General features: G+C 31.9%; 1 pseudogene; it reads right to left on the minus strand.

Moving 5' to 3' along the window:
- Positions 1 to 6,871: 6,871 nt before the first annotated feature.
- On the minus strand, positions 6,872 to 6,977 carry LOC137827311 (small nucleolar RNA R71; annotated as a pseudogene).
- Positions 6,978 to 14,003: the final 7,026 nt, after the last annotated feature.

Consider the following 14,003-nt stretch of genomic DNA (forward strand, 5'->3'; position numbering starts at 1 on the left):
AAGATCGTAATCGTTTCTATTTATATTGTTATAAACATCATTTGTGTTTTGATTTTTAAGCAAATTTTACTATTTTTTTTATTATTCTAACTCTCTGTGTTAAGTTTTTATCTAGCAGAATTCCCTTCAATCATTTTGTTGAGAAAAGTTGGCTCCACTAATTTCGTTTCTATTTAAAAAGTTACTTAAATATTTTCACCTCAAAAACCAAAAGTTGTTAACACAATTCCTTGATCAGAGTTTGTTATTCGATCTCTCACTACAGTGTGTGAAATCGCAATTAAAAGTATTATCGTATTCTAATTTTTATTTTAAAATTTAATCTGATCAAATTTATCTCAAAGACTTTGTGTAAGGAAATTTGACTGCATGTAGACTTGCTTCTATTATGAAAAGTTGTTTTAATAAAAAGGTTGCTTTAACTTAAATATATTATCTCCAAGACTTACTGTGTGAGGTGCGTAGACTCACTTACGAGTGAAGTTTCCAAAATGTTTTCTTTCCTTATTTTAATTACCTTATAATGGAAAAAAATATTTATAATATTTCTATATATTTTCTACATATGAGTAAATTTTTAATATATATATATATATATATATATATATTAGTTCAAAATACATCTTTCTTTACGGGAAAAATACAAACATCAACAAAATAATAAAAATAAAATATATAAATATATTTTATTTGTTCATTTGAAAACTCTCTTACTTGCAACCTCATCTGTCCATTGTAAAATACATTATTATTACATCATAGATAAAGAAAACAACAAACAACTGGGTAAACTAGCTATAAAAATTTTGCTATATAATTTCAATTTCAATTAACAAACATAAAGTCATCAACTCTCACACATTTTCTCAAAAGTCATCAAGTGTCTATCATTCATCATTCACATTTTTCATGTCAGACTTCTACTGAGCAACATACTTGGACACTTGAAAGACTCTTGCATTGATTTAGACTTAGAGATCTGCACTTGTCTCATACTATCTCACTGCAGAATCTGCACAGCTATGCGCATAAGTAATCTCAATCTCATATCACCTAGTATGACAATGTTAATTCATATGATTTGAAAGACCAGATTATATTTCAAACTGCACACAAAATCATATGAATCTCCTTCAATTTTAAACACTTGATCATCTTCATCTACATGACTCCAATATATGAGACAATTAAGATATCTCAATCTAGACGAATCCCTAATCAATACACATCCTAAACAAGGTATTTTCTTTCCTTAAAATACTATGTCTTGATTAATATTTATATTTCGCATCTCACAATATCTAAAAGCACACAATTAAATCATACCAAAGCTTAGAATTTCAAAACATTCAAAAATTCATCCAATAATATAAGAAAATGATAAAAAAAATGGTAAGAAGAAGAGATGTTTCTTATTCTCTTATGTGTATATTACATCACTTCATGTATAGGAAATATATAGGGAGTTTCTCTCCCCAAATTACAATCTAATTAGGTAGTATATTAATCATGAGATTCTATAATTATTAAATTAATTGCATATAATTGGGTACAATATCGTCAAATATTGCATACAATAATTGCATATAATTTGATAATTATTATTTCCTTAATACTCCCATCAAGTTGGTAGGTGAAGATCAAGAACCCCCAACTTGTGTCGTAGCGTAAAAAATCGTTCCTTGCCCAATGCCTTCGTAAAAATATATGCGAGCTGATACTGTGTCGGCACATATGAAAGACTGATTATCCCAGCTTGTAATTTTTCTCGCACAATGTGGCAATCTATCTCAATGTGTTTTGTGCGTTCATGAAATACTGGGTTTGCTGCTATATGTAATGTCGCTCGATTGTCACAAAAAAGTTGAGCTGGCAAGTTACATGGCACCTTTGAATCCTGCAACAGATATCGCAACCAAACTATCTCCAAACAAGTATTGGCCATTGCGCGGTATTCTGCTTGCGCTGGTGATCTTGATACGTTTGTTTGTTTTTTTGACTTCCATGAGATAATAGAGGAACCAAGAAAAATGCAATATCCAGATACTGATCTCCGAGTTGTCTGACAACCTTCTCAGTCTGAGTCGCAATAAGCTGTCAATTGTCAGATTGTTTTCGGATGGCAATAGCAATCCTTGTCCTGGTGATCCTTTGATGTACTTTAGGACTCGAATTGCAGCATCCCAATGAGGTTTCCGTGGATCCTGTATATATTGACTTAGGGTCCGAACCAAAAATGCTATGTCAGGCCGAGTAACCGTGAGGTATATTAGTCGTCCCACGGGTCGCCTGTATTTGACTGGATCTTTTAATAACTCTCCATCGTCTGGTGTGAGTTTTAGGTATTGTTCCATTGGAAATTTGTCTGGACGAGCACCTGTGAGTCCCGTATCCTGCAAAATATCAAGCGCATATTTTCTTTGGGACATGTAAATACCAGCTTTGGAACGGGAAAATTCAATCCCTATAAAATATTTTAGGTCTCCAATATCTTTAATACGAAATTGTTGTAATAAAAAATCTTTAACACGCTGAATTTTTGTCAAATCATTTCCTGTCAAAAGAATATCATCCACATAAATCAAAAGGACAGTAAATGATGAGTTATTCTGTCTTGTGAATAGAGAGTAATCTGTCTTGGACGGTTGAAATCCTACAAATTTAATCACATGAGAAAAGGTTGAAAACCAGGTTCGAGATGCTTGTTTGAGACCATAAAGGGATTTGTTGAGTCGACATACAATGTTCTCCCCCTGTCAATGATGCCCGGGTGGGAAGTCCATGTAAATAATTTCATGCAATGTGCCATGTAAGAAGGCATTTTTCACATCTAGCTGGTGAGTAAACCAATTTCTGGTTGCTGCAATGGTGAGGAGACACCTCAAAGTTGTTAATTTTGCTGTTGGTGAAAAAGTTTCAGAATAGTCGACACCTTCAATCTGAGTGTACCCCTTTGCGACAAGGCGCGCCTTATATCTGTCGACGCTACCACCTGAGTTGTACTTTATTTTATAGACCCATTTGCATTCGATGGGTTTCTGCCCAGCAGGTAATGGTGTCAAGGTCCACGTTTGATTTAGCTGCAAGGCGGAAAGCTCTTCGTCCATTGGTTTTTGCCAATTTGGATCAAGGATAGCTTGAGCATAAGTGTGAGGTTCTTTGGTTGCTGTGATGTTAGCAAGATATGCACTATGTGTAGAAGAAAATCGTGAATTAGAAAGAAAATGATGCATAGGATACCTGGTTCCATTCGGTCGGTCTTGGGCAGTGGTCAAATGATTGGCTTGGGATCCCGTTACGTAGTCTTGAAGCCAGGAAGGTTGGGTTGATGTGCGACTAGATCGTCGAACAGGAAGGTCGGTTGGAGAAGGTTTGGTAATGGGTGCTAAACTTCTTGGCATGGGAGAAGAAGGTTGGTCTACTGGAGGTTCAGGTGTATTATGACGAGTAGGAGAAGAAGGTTGGTTTGATGGAGGTTCAGGTGCATTGTGACGAGTAGGAGAAGATAGTTGGTTTGATGGAGGTTCAGGTGTATTGTGACGAGTAGGAGAAGAAGGTTGATTTGATGGAGGTTCAGGTGCATTGTGATGAGTAAGAGAAGAAGGTTAATCGAGTGAATGTTGGACAGGAGTGGGTAAGTCAATGTCAATAGTGGACAAAATACCTTGTAATGGAGGTGAGGATTGTGTCTGTGACTGTTGGCAGAATGGGAAAACACTTTCATGGAAGATGACATCCCGACTTGTAAAAAAAGTGCCTGCATCTATATCAAATAATTTGTATGTTTTTTGATTGTGAGGATAACCAATGAAGATGCATTGTCGGGCGCGCGGATCAAATTTTTGCTTAGGTGAAACAACAGTTTTGTAATAGAGGCAACCAAAAGTTTTTAGGTGAGAAAGTGAAGGTGGTTGATTATATAGTAGCTTAAAAGGTGATTTATTTTTAGTAAAGGTGATAGCAAGCGATTAATGATATATGTGGCGGTTAAAACGCATTCTCCCCAAAATTCTAATGGTAAATTGGACTGAAATAGGAGGGCTGTCTATGTTTACGTTCTACTACTCCATTTTGTTGAGGAGTGTAAACGCAAGTGCGTTGACATTCAATAACTTTTTTTTGAGAAAAAAAATCATACATTGAAATAAATTCCAGTCCGTTGTGGTTTTAATAGATGCCTGAAATTGATTTTGTGCAAATGTAATGAATGACTCTAAGAGATGTTGGGTTTCAGATTTGTGATTCATAAGAAATAGTCAAGTACATCTAGTATAGTCATCGACTATAGTGAGAAAAAAACGTTTTCCAAAATGAGTTGGGGTTTTATGAGGACCCCAAATGTCACAATGCAATAGATTAAATGGAGAATGAGATTTTATTGTGCTTAAAGGAAAGGGTAGCCTTGTCTGTTTAGCTTTGGAACAAATACTACAATGATTATGAATGAGAATGAGATTTTTACTGATAGGGATAGGTAGTAAGGAAGATAATTGTAGACACGGAGAAGGATGTCCAAGGCTCTTGTGCCATAAATCAGGATCGGTCGATATTTGAGATGCGTGGGCTTGGTTTGGAAGAGGGGACATGTAGTATAAGCCTGCGTGTTGTTTACCCGAGTCAATCATCCTCCCCGTAGCCAAGTCCTGTAAACAACACATGTGGAGAAAAGAAGGAACACAAAGAACATCTTTGAGAGTGATTTTGTCATTGAATTTAATTGTGCCTGTAGATGAGATGGGCGCAGTTGAGCCCGTGGGCAGATTTACATTTGAAATAAATGATGATGAAGTGTGTGTGAAAAATTGTGAATCAGATACAATGTGATGGGTTGCTCCGCTATCCAAAATCCATGGTTTCGTAAAAGTAGAATTAGAAGAGGAGTTATGGGCAAGCAGACCTGCAGAGCTAACAAACGTGTCACTTTTACCGTTATTGTTGAGCGAGTAAATAGCCCTTGCCAATTGCTGAATTTCCTCGGCACTGAAGCGGTGTACGAGATTTCTATCAGACTCGTTACTGGTGCCTTCTTTGGCAGACATAATTTTTTATTTAGGGGATAAAAATGGAGAGGATGCCAAGATCGGTGCTCTGATTCCATGTAAGAAAATGATAAAAAATGGTAAGAGGAAGAGATGTTTCTCATTCTCTTATGTATTACATCACTACTTCATGTATAGGAAATATATAGAAATATATAGGAGTTTCTCTTCCCAAATTACAATCTAATTAGGTAGTATACTAATAATGAAATTCTATAATTATAAAATTAATTGCATATAATTGGGTACAATATCGTCAAATATTACATACAATAATTGCATATAATTTAATAATTATTATTTCCTTAATAAATAATGATCACATAAATATCTAATTAAAGTTTTTTTCAATTAAATATACAAAATAAAATTTTACATAAATTATAAGTAAAACCTATAAACTAGAAATAAACCAACCTTTTAAAAACAACAATAAAAATTCAATTTTGAGTTTTTTTTTTCCTTTTTAAAATTAGCTTGAGCGAAAATCATCTTGTTAGAATGAAAATAAATCTTTCTCAAAAAAAAATTCTCTTACTTGGACGAAATTGGATTTGAAAACACCCAAAATTTCGCCTCAAAACTCTTCTTCATTGTTGTCTATGCGTTTTCTTACGAATTCGGATTTATAAACGTAAGATCGTAATAATTTATATTTATATTGTTATAAACATGATTTGTGTTTTGATTCTTATGCAAATTTTACTATTTTTTTATTATTCTAACTCTCTGTGTTAAGTTTTTATCTAGCAGAATTCACTTCAAACATTTTGTTGGAGAAAAGTAGGCTCCATTAGTTTCGTTTCTATTTAAAAAGTTACTTAATATTTTCACTTCAAAAACCAAAAGTTGTTAACACAATTCCTTGGTCAGGGTTTGAGATTCGATCTCCCACTACAGTGGTTGAAATCGCAATTAAAAGTATTATCGTATTCTAATTTTTTTTTAAAATTTAATCTGATCAAATTTACCTCAAACACTTTGCGTGAGGAAATTTGACTGCATGCATGTAGACTTGCTTCTATAAAAGTTGTTTTAATAAAAGGTTGCTTTAACTTAAATTTATTATCTCCAAGACTTACTGTGTGAGGTGCGTAGACTCACTTTCCAGTGGAATTTCCAAAATGTTGTCTTCCCTTATTTTAATTATCTTATAATAAAGGGAAAAAAAATATTTGTTATGGCTCTATATTTTTTTTAGATAATTCAGTGTATTTTTTTTAATTTTTTAATTATTATTTGAATTTTTTTTAATTATTTTTAGTTGGTGGGACTCAAACCTAAGACACTTAAATAACTAAAGAAGTTTTAACCATTCTCCAGACAAATTTTGTTGTCTTGTTATGATTATTATTATTATATTTATTAGTATGATTATCAATATTATTAATAATATAAACATTATTAATATTATTTATATATTTAATATCATTCATATTATTAATTTTATTAATATTAATCATATTATTATATTAATATTATTAATTTTATAATGTCAATAGTATGCATACCTATCAACTTTAGCCTGTAAATAATATCCATCAACTTCAGTTCGTGGTAATACCTACTAACTCTAGTCCGTATGTAATACCACCAATATCAGTGTGTAGATATTACCTACCAACTGGGGTTTGTAGGTAATACCCACTAACTTTAATCTGTAGGTAATACTATCAACTTAAGTCTATTTATTTGTGTTTGTTTTCTTTTTCATTGGCATAAAAAGTTAAAGAATGATGCAAATCTCATCCAAATCAGAGCCTTACCAGTTGGAAAGATGTAGAGGAGAAATTTTTACAACGATTTTTTCCACTATATATCCCACTACATCAAAGCAAAGTTTGATATTTCAATGTTCAGACAAGGAACAAATGAAGTCTTATGTGAAACATGGGAGAAATTCAAAGTGATGCTAAAAAAATGTCCAAATCGTGGGTTTGAAGATATTGCACAATTGAACATCTTCCATAATGGCCTCAGATCTGATATCGAAATGCTTCTAGACGTTGCAACTGGTAGTACAATGATGATTGTTGATGTAGAACATGCGACAATTTTTTTTTATGCATTAGCATCAACAGATTATCAAGCTCAACATGATAGACAAGTTGTTCAGAAGAAAGGCTTGCTAGAGCTTAATACCTCAGATGCAATTGGCCCATAATAAAATTCTGACACAACAATTTGAGGCATTAACTGCACACAAATGTCTAAACTGCCATAAGAATTACAAGTTGTGCAATCTTTTCAGAGTTAGACTCAAACAATAAGGTGTATTTTTGCGGAGGTGATCATCCTACTAGTCACTGTTCTTATCAAAATAATTCATCTGAAGCAGAAGTCAATTATATGAATAATCAGGGAAGGCAACGTGGTTTTTCCAACAACAATAATTATTAGAATAATATGTCTCAAGTTTGGAAAAGCAATCAGAACCATGGTTTTGGATGAGATGTTGGTTCATCCAACAGGCAAGCCTTTTCTCAACAACCACTTTATCCTTCAATTGAGGAAATAATAAGAAAATTGGAGAACACCTTGGAGAAATTCATGCAAGATTCTCTGGCCAATCAGAAGAATAATGAAGCGACACTAAAAAATTTAGAAACATAGGTGAGACAGATTGTTAATCAGTTGGCAGAGCGACAAAGTGATCAATTTTCAGCTAACACACAGACCAACTCTAAGGAGCATTACAATTCAATTACTACTAGAAGTAGTATAGTAGTAGGAGAGGGGATTGGTGACTATTTAGTTGTTGAGCAAGTGAGAAAAGATGAGAAGGAAAAAGAGAAAAATAAGAACGAGGAGGAAAAATAAAAAAAAATAAAGAAAAAGAAAAAGAGTGAAAATAAAGAGAGAGGTGTTTGATAAGTGTCAAGTTTCAATAATATTTCATATTAAAATATAGGCACTTAAGAGTATTAATTGCTAAAATAAGTATAAAATAACCCCTAATTTATGAATTTATATCTTTTTACATATTTTTTTATTTATAATTGAATATGAACGATTTATTCCCAAGTTTGGTGTTATATTTAGGATTCTAGGAGAGAATGGAGATGATTGGGCAAAAGGAAAATATACATAGATAAAAAGAGAAAGTTGGAATGCATCAACACTCACCAAAGTTGTCCAAATTCGCAAAAAGGCAAGATGCTACCAGTGGATATCGCTCAAACGAGTAGAATCTCGCTTGAGCGATATAATGCCAGTAACGCCTAAGCGAAAAGTCACTTAAGCTCAAACAAATTAGGTTACATAGGAGGCTTGAGGCACAAACCTAGTGTGCAAGATTGTGAGGAAAACACCATTGAGTGATTTGTAACCCAATTGGGAGAATAAAAGGTGTTAGACGATGTGTGGCTAATTCTACAATTTGGGATTGAGAGTAATATGTTCAAATTTTGATGTATTGAGGTGATATATTAATATAATATTTTGTTCTTGATTGATTATTGGTATTATTATTTTCCTTTGAATTCTTGATCTAAAATCTTAAATTTAACTAGAAAGTATTTGTATGGTTCTAACCTAAACAATAATACTTAACATATTTGAGTGTTAGGAATATACTTGAAATGTTAATTGCTATCAACGTCTGATCTTGATTCTAAGTTGTTTTTATAAATAGGTGAGAAATCAATATTTAGGAAGCATCTTAATAATTTTACATGCGAGGAATCTATATAAATGATTTTTATACAGGCACAATATTATAAAAACTAATCAAAATACAAAAGAGTGAGAAAGATGAAACCTAATCCTTATTTTTCCAATTGACGCAACAACTCTTTGCCTTGTTTTCTTGTTAATTAGTGCCATCACAACAAATTCCAACAAACTTTTATTATTTTGTTTTATATTTATTGTATATTTTACGTAATTATTTTATTGTTCCTTGTGGGTTCGATATCCGTCCTTAGGGACACATTATTACTTCTAACAACACGGTGCACTTGCCGTAAAAATTCATCAGTGTTCCATTAAGGGATTTACCATATCCTCATGGTCCTTCAAGAAAAGATAAAGAAAAACAATTTGCTAGAGTTAAATAAATTTTTAATAATGTGTGGCCTAATATTCCCTTTGCAGAAGCTTTTGAGCAAATGCCAACATATGAAAAATTCATGAGGAGTTGCTGACAAAGAAGGGGAGCTTTATAGATGAAAAGACGATAGAGTTAAAGGCTGGTTGTAATACTATTATTCAGAAAAGTTTGCCCTTAAAATCCAAGGATCCAAGAAGTTTTAATATTCCACTAGCCGTAGGTGCTTTATCTGTGGACAAGGCTTTATTGGATTTACGAGCTAATATCAATTTAATGCCTGTAAACTAGTCAACCAATTGTGTTTAGTAACTCTAAACTAAAATTCCAACCTAGAAGGTTGAAAACAAAAGGGTCAAGTTTGTGGGTTATCAAAGAAATCAGGACTAATGAAACTACTGAACTTGAAATTCCATACTCTAGAAGAACTAAAGTTGTAACCAGGAATTGTTACAACAAAGAGCTCGTCCACCTTATAAGAATTGGCATCAAGCTATACGACATTAAACAAGAACTTTTTTGGGAGGCAACTGATGATTTTTTTTACGGCAAGTGTATCGAGTCAGAAGTAATAATTTTTACCTAAGGACGAATATCGAACTCACAAGGAATATTTATTTAAAATCCTAAGAGTAACATTGACTAAGTATAAGAATATGTACAATAATTTGATTTGATTGGATATTCACAATAGTTTGCATGAAAATTAAATGAAAGCAAAGTAAAGAGTTGTTGATTCAATTGAGAAAATTGGGATTGGGGTTCATTCTTCTTACTCTTTTGTAGTTTGAAAATCATAGTAATATTCTATCCTTTGATTGATGTTGACGCCCATAGAAAATTCATTTATATCGATTTCTTGCATATAAAATTATTAAGAGAGTCTCCTAAATATTGATTCCTCGCATATTTATAAAAACCTCTTATCCTTACAATTAGATGTTAATAGTAATTAACATTTCAAATCTATTCCTAGAATTCAAATATGTTAAGCATTGTCATTTGGGCAAAAACTTAGAAGTACTTTCTAGCCAAATATAAATGATCTTGATCATGGTAAACAAGCATTACAAATAAAATGACAATATCAGTCATCAATCGAGAACAAAATATTATATTTAAATATCACCTCAATACATAAGAGTTTGAACAGATTACTCACAATACCAAATGGTAGAATTAGTAACTCATGTTGACCAATACAAGCATGGAAAGCAAGAAAAGAAGATCCAGGATGTTTCTCTTTGATGGCTGCCTCTTCTAGGGTTTTCTATCACCTACTATTCTCCCAATGACTACTTAGGATTATTCCTGACGCCTTCTATTTAACCTAATTGGACTTGAGCTAAGTGACTTCTCACGTGGGCGTGATTAGGCTCGCCTAGGTGAGTTGGACGAAAACAAGCCCAACGTCTCTGGAGTGATCTCACCTGGGCGAGATTGGGCTCGCTTGGGTGAGATCCTCTGGGAGGCTTCTGACTTAGGCGAGTTTGGAAGAGTGTTGTAGCGTTCCAACTTTCCCTTTTTATCTTGTATATTCTACTTTTTCCCTTTCATCGCCATTTTTTCCTAAAACCTTGAAATTAACACAAATTTGTGAATAAATCGATCTTATTCATATTATAATCACAAAATATGTAAAAAGGTTTAAATTCATAAATCAGGGGTTATATTGTAGTTATTTTATCAATTAATATTCATAAGTGCATGTATTTTAATATGCAATATTACTGAAATATGACACTCAACAACCCAGGATATATTTTTATTTATACTATTGATGGTTTATTCTTAATAATTTTGTATGTGAGAAATCAATATGAATGATTTTTATATGTGTATCAATATCAATCAAGATGGAATATTATATGTTTTTATTCATTGAAAATACAAACGAGTGAGAAGGATGAACCTCAATCCGAATTTTCCCAATTGACTCATCTAAATCATTTAATTTTCTTTTATTTAATTTCTTACAAATTCATGATACAAACAACCTTTTACACATTTTCTTATATTTAGTGAATGTTATACTTGAGATTTTAGAACTATTCCTTGCGGGTTCGATTTTCTTCTTTAGGGACAATTTATTACTTCTCACTTAGTACAACTGCCGTAGAATAGTCATCACCTTCCCCGTAAGATACACAAACTTGAAATCTTAATCTTTAACAAAATCATCAATCTCTTTTGTCTCGTGTTTAGTCCCTTAAGATCAAACAAGTACTTAAGACTCTTAAGATATTGAATATGTGAAACTAAGTACCCTCAAAACAATGTCTCCAAATCTACAAGCCAACACCACTACCATCATTTCCATGTCACGAGTAGAGTAATTCCTTTCATAAACAAATAGTAAAGAAACTTTTTATAATAGAAACGAATTAAAGTGCAACCAACTTTTCTCCTACAAAAATGTTTGAGGTGTATTCTCTTATATAAAAAGATAACTATAGAAATTTATAATAATAAACAAATAGTAAATGCTCCATGAGAGTTAAATATATGTATTTAAATAATTAACCACAACATTATCACATGCATATAGTTTGAGAGAATTTATTTAATTTGACCAATTATAAATATATTTTTTTTGTCTGAACGATCTTTCAACACTCAAGTGACACATGTTTTAGAAAGAGAGAATTAGTTCAATCTCTCTCCTTTAAAACTCTCTCTCGTTGCTTAAATCTTCACTTTCAAATCATTCAAATGTTCTTTCAATGCTTTAACAAGGAAATTTGTTGTATAATTCAACAACTTGTATAATGATTTTACTACCTGTACTACACCACTTGAACAATTGTTTCTTAAGTGAGAATACTTTGTTACACACTCCAACAAGTTCCATACCATGCAACACTATAACATCTCAATGTTTCAAAAGAGAGAGAATTGTCTTGACATCTCTCTCATTCAAGTTTCAAGTCATAAATTGAGTAATATGATTTGTTGCTTGAATATTCATGACAATCGCTTGAGTGACATTAAATAATGCATGTAATGATATTTCATTATTTGAACAATAGTTGATCGATATTAGAAGAACAAATATTTCAAAGATAGTATATGTTGAATATAGTGTGTAACACTCATACTCTCTTTGCTTCGTAATATTATATGCATGCAAATAATGTTTTAAGCTAATGTTGTACCTAATGAAATCTTTATTAGCTTATTATGTGCTACATAGAATATTCTTATCTTCACGTCTACTAAGAAGATCTCACAAAGTACAAGTTCATGTCAACTTTGGAAAGTCTATTTACCTCCTATAGTCCTATCCTTTACCCTTTCTTTGACCATGGCCTGGTAAGTCATGCTAGCTACTAAAATGTTTCTTAAAGGAAAGATAAGCATTTAATATTTCATGGAGTATATTTAATGCATCTATACGTTCGTGTGTGAACAAACGAAGCCTTAAAGAAGAAGATTTGAAGTCAAGTCTCTCAATTAACATAAAAGGATTTACAATGGCTCTTTTCTCAACTTTTTATTTAAAGAAATCTTCCAAGTTGAACAAAGGAGAACAAGTGATCAAGTATTGCAAAAATGTTGTCAAATTCGTTGCTCAAAGATCTAAGTGCTCAAAACTTCACAAGAACATTGTTCTTGTTTGAATAACAACTAGTGGAGTGTTGTGAACCTTGTATTCATCGTAAGATGTTACCTCTCTTTCTAGTGAGCAAAGTTTGTGATATTTTAAATCACTCATTTATTCACCAAACCCTTATGTCCAAACAATTCTTGTGTTTTGCTAGGAGTGGTTGTTATCCAAAGAATACTTAGTTTTACTAAGACTAGTTGTATTATGAAGAATAGTTGGTTTTAGTCAGAAGTGACTGCATTATAAACAATACTCAGTGGGTTAGCCAAGGGTGGGTGAGGTAAAAAGAATACTCGGGTTTTTAGCTAAAAGTGGTTGCATTCCAAATAATACTCGAGTTTTTTTAGCCAAGAGTGACTAAGGTCTAAACAATATACACTTGTATCTTCGTAGTGTTAGTCTACTTAGTAGAACTCGTTGATTGGAAACTGGACATAGTTTGTTGTTTACAGACGAACTAGTACCCAAAAAATATTAGGTAAATTTCTCTTATCTGTTAACTTTTTAGATTGAATGTTATTTTCATCTAACTTAAGAAAAAGAGTTTTGCGGAAAAAATAAGTTTTGAAAAGCCTTTTTAACAATCATATGTCAAACTTAAAAGTGTGTCTTACGATGTTCATATATGACGATACTTTTAAGAAAACTATTTGACAAATCATCTATCAGGTATGAACTTCGTCTACCAGCACCTATGACAAACCTTTGCAAAAATATTCAAAAAAATAATTATAAAAAAAATTCAACCCCTCCCTTATTGTGTTTTGACATGTTTTCACAAAACATTTTAGACTATATCAAATAAGCTTTTTTTCAACAATACAAAATAAAATATAGAAGAAAGGATCATCTTGTTTCATCCTTTTACAAGAAAAAAAACACTAACATTACCATATAAAGAAATGGATATTTTAATCAACTTAAGCACCCATTTCACCTAATTACAAAAATATTTGGATTAAGGTTGTCTAATTTGAAACTTGAAAAATAAATTTTCAGTTTAAGGCACTAACGTTCTTTTTAATATCTTTTAACATACGTTTTACAATGATCACATTTTCTCTAGCAAATTAATGCAAATCTAATGTAATAAGTGAGTTATCTACCCTTAATAAAACCATCTAGTTATTATAGATAATTTTATTCTTTAATTTACTTAACATAATAGATAGAATTTTGTTCACAAATGTCCAATGAAAAAACATTTAAAAAGTTAACCTAAATATCAATAATTAAAATAATATAACATGGTGAGAGTTCTAAAACAAAAATTTAGATCTTAAATAAAGTTCTGTGCCTTGGGAAAAAA

This window comes from Phaseolus vulgaris, chromosome 8, assembly GCF_000499845.2.
Source record: "Phaseolus vulgaris cultivar G19833 chromosome 8, P. vulgaris v2.0, whole genome shotgun sequence".
Lineage (NCBI taxonomy): Eukaryota > Viridiplantae > Streptophyta > Magnoliopsida > Fabales > Fabaceae > Phaseolus > Phaseolus vulgaris.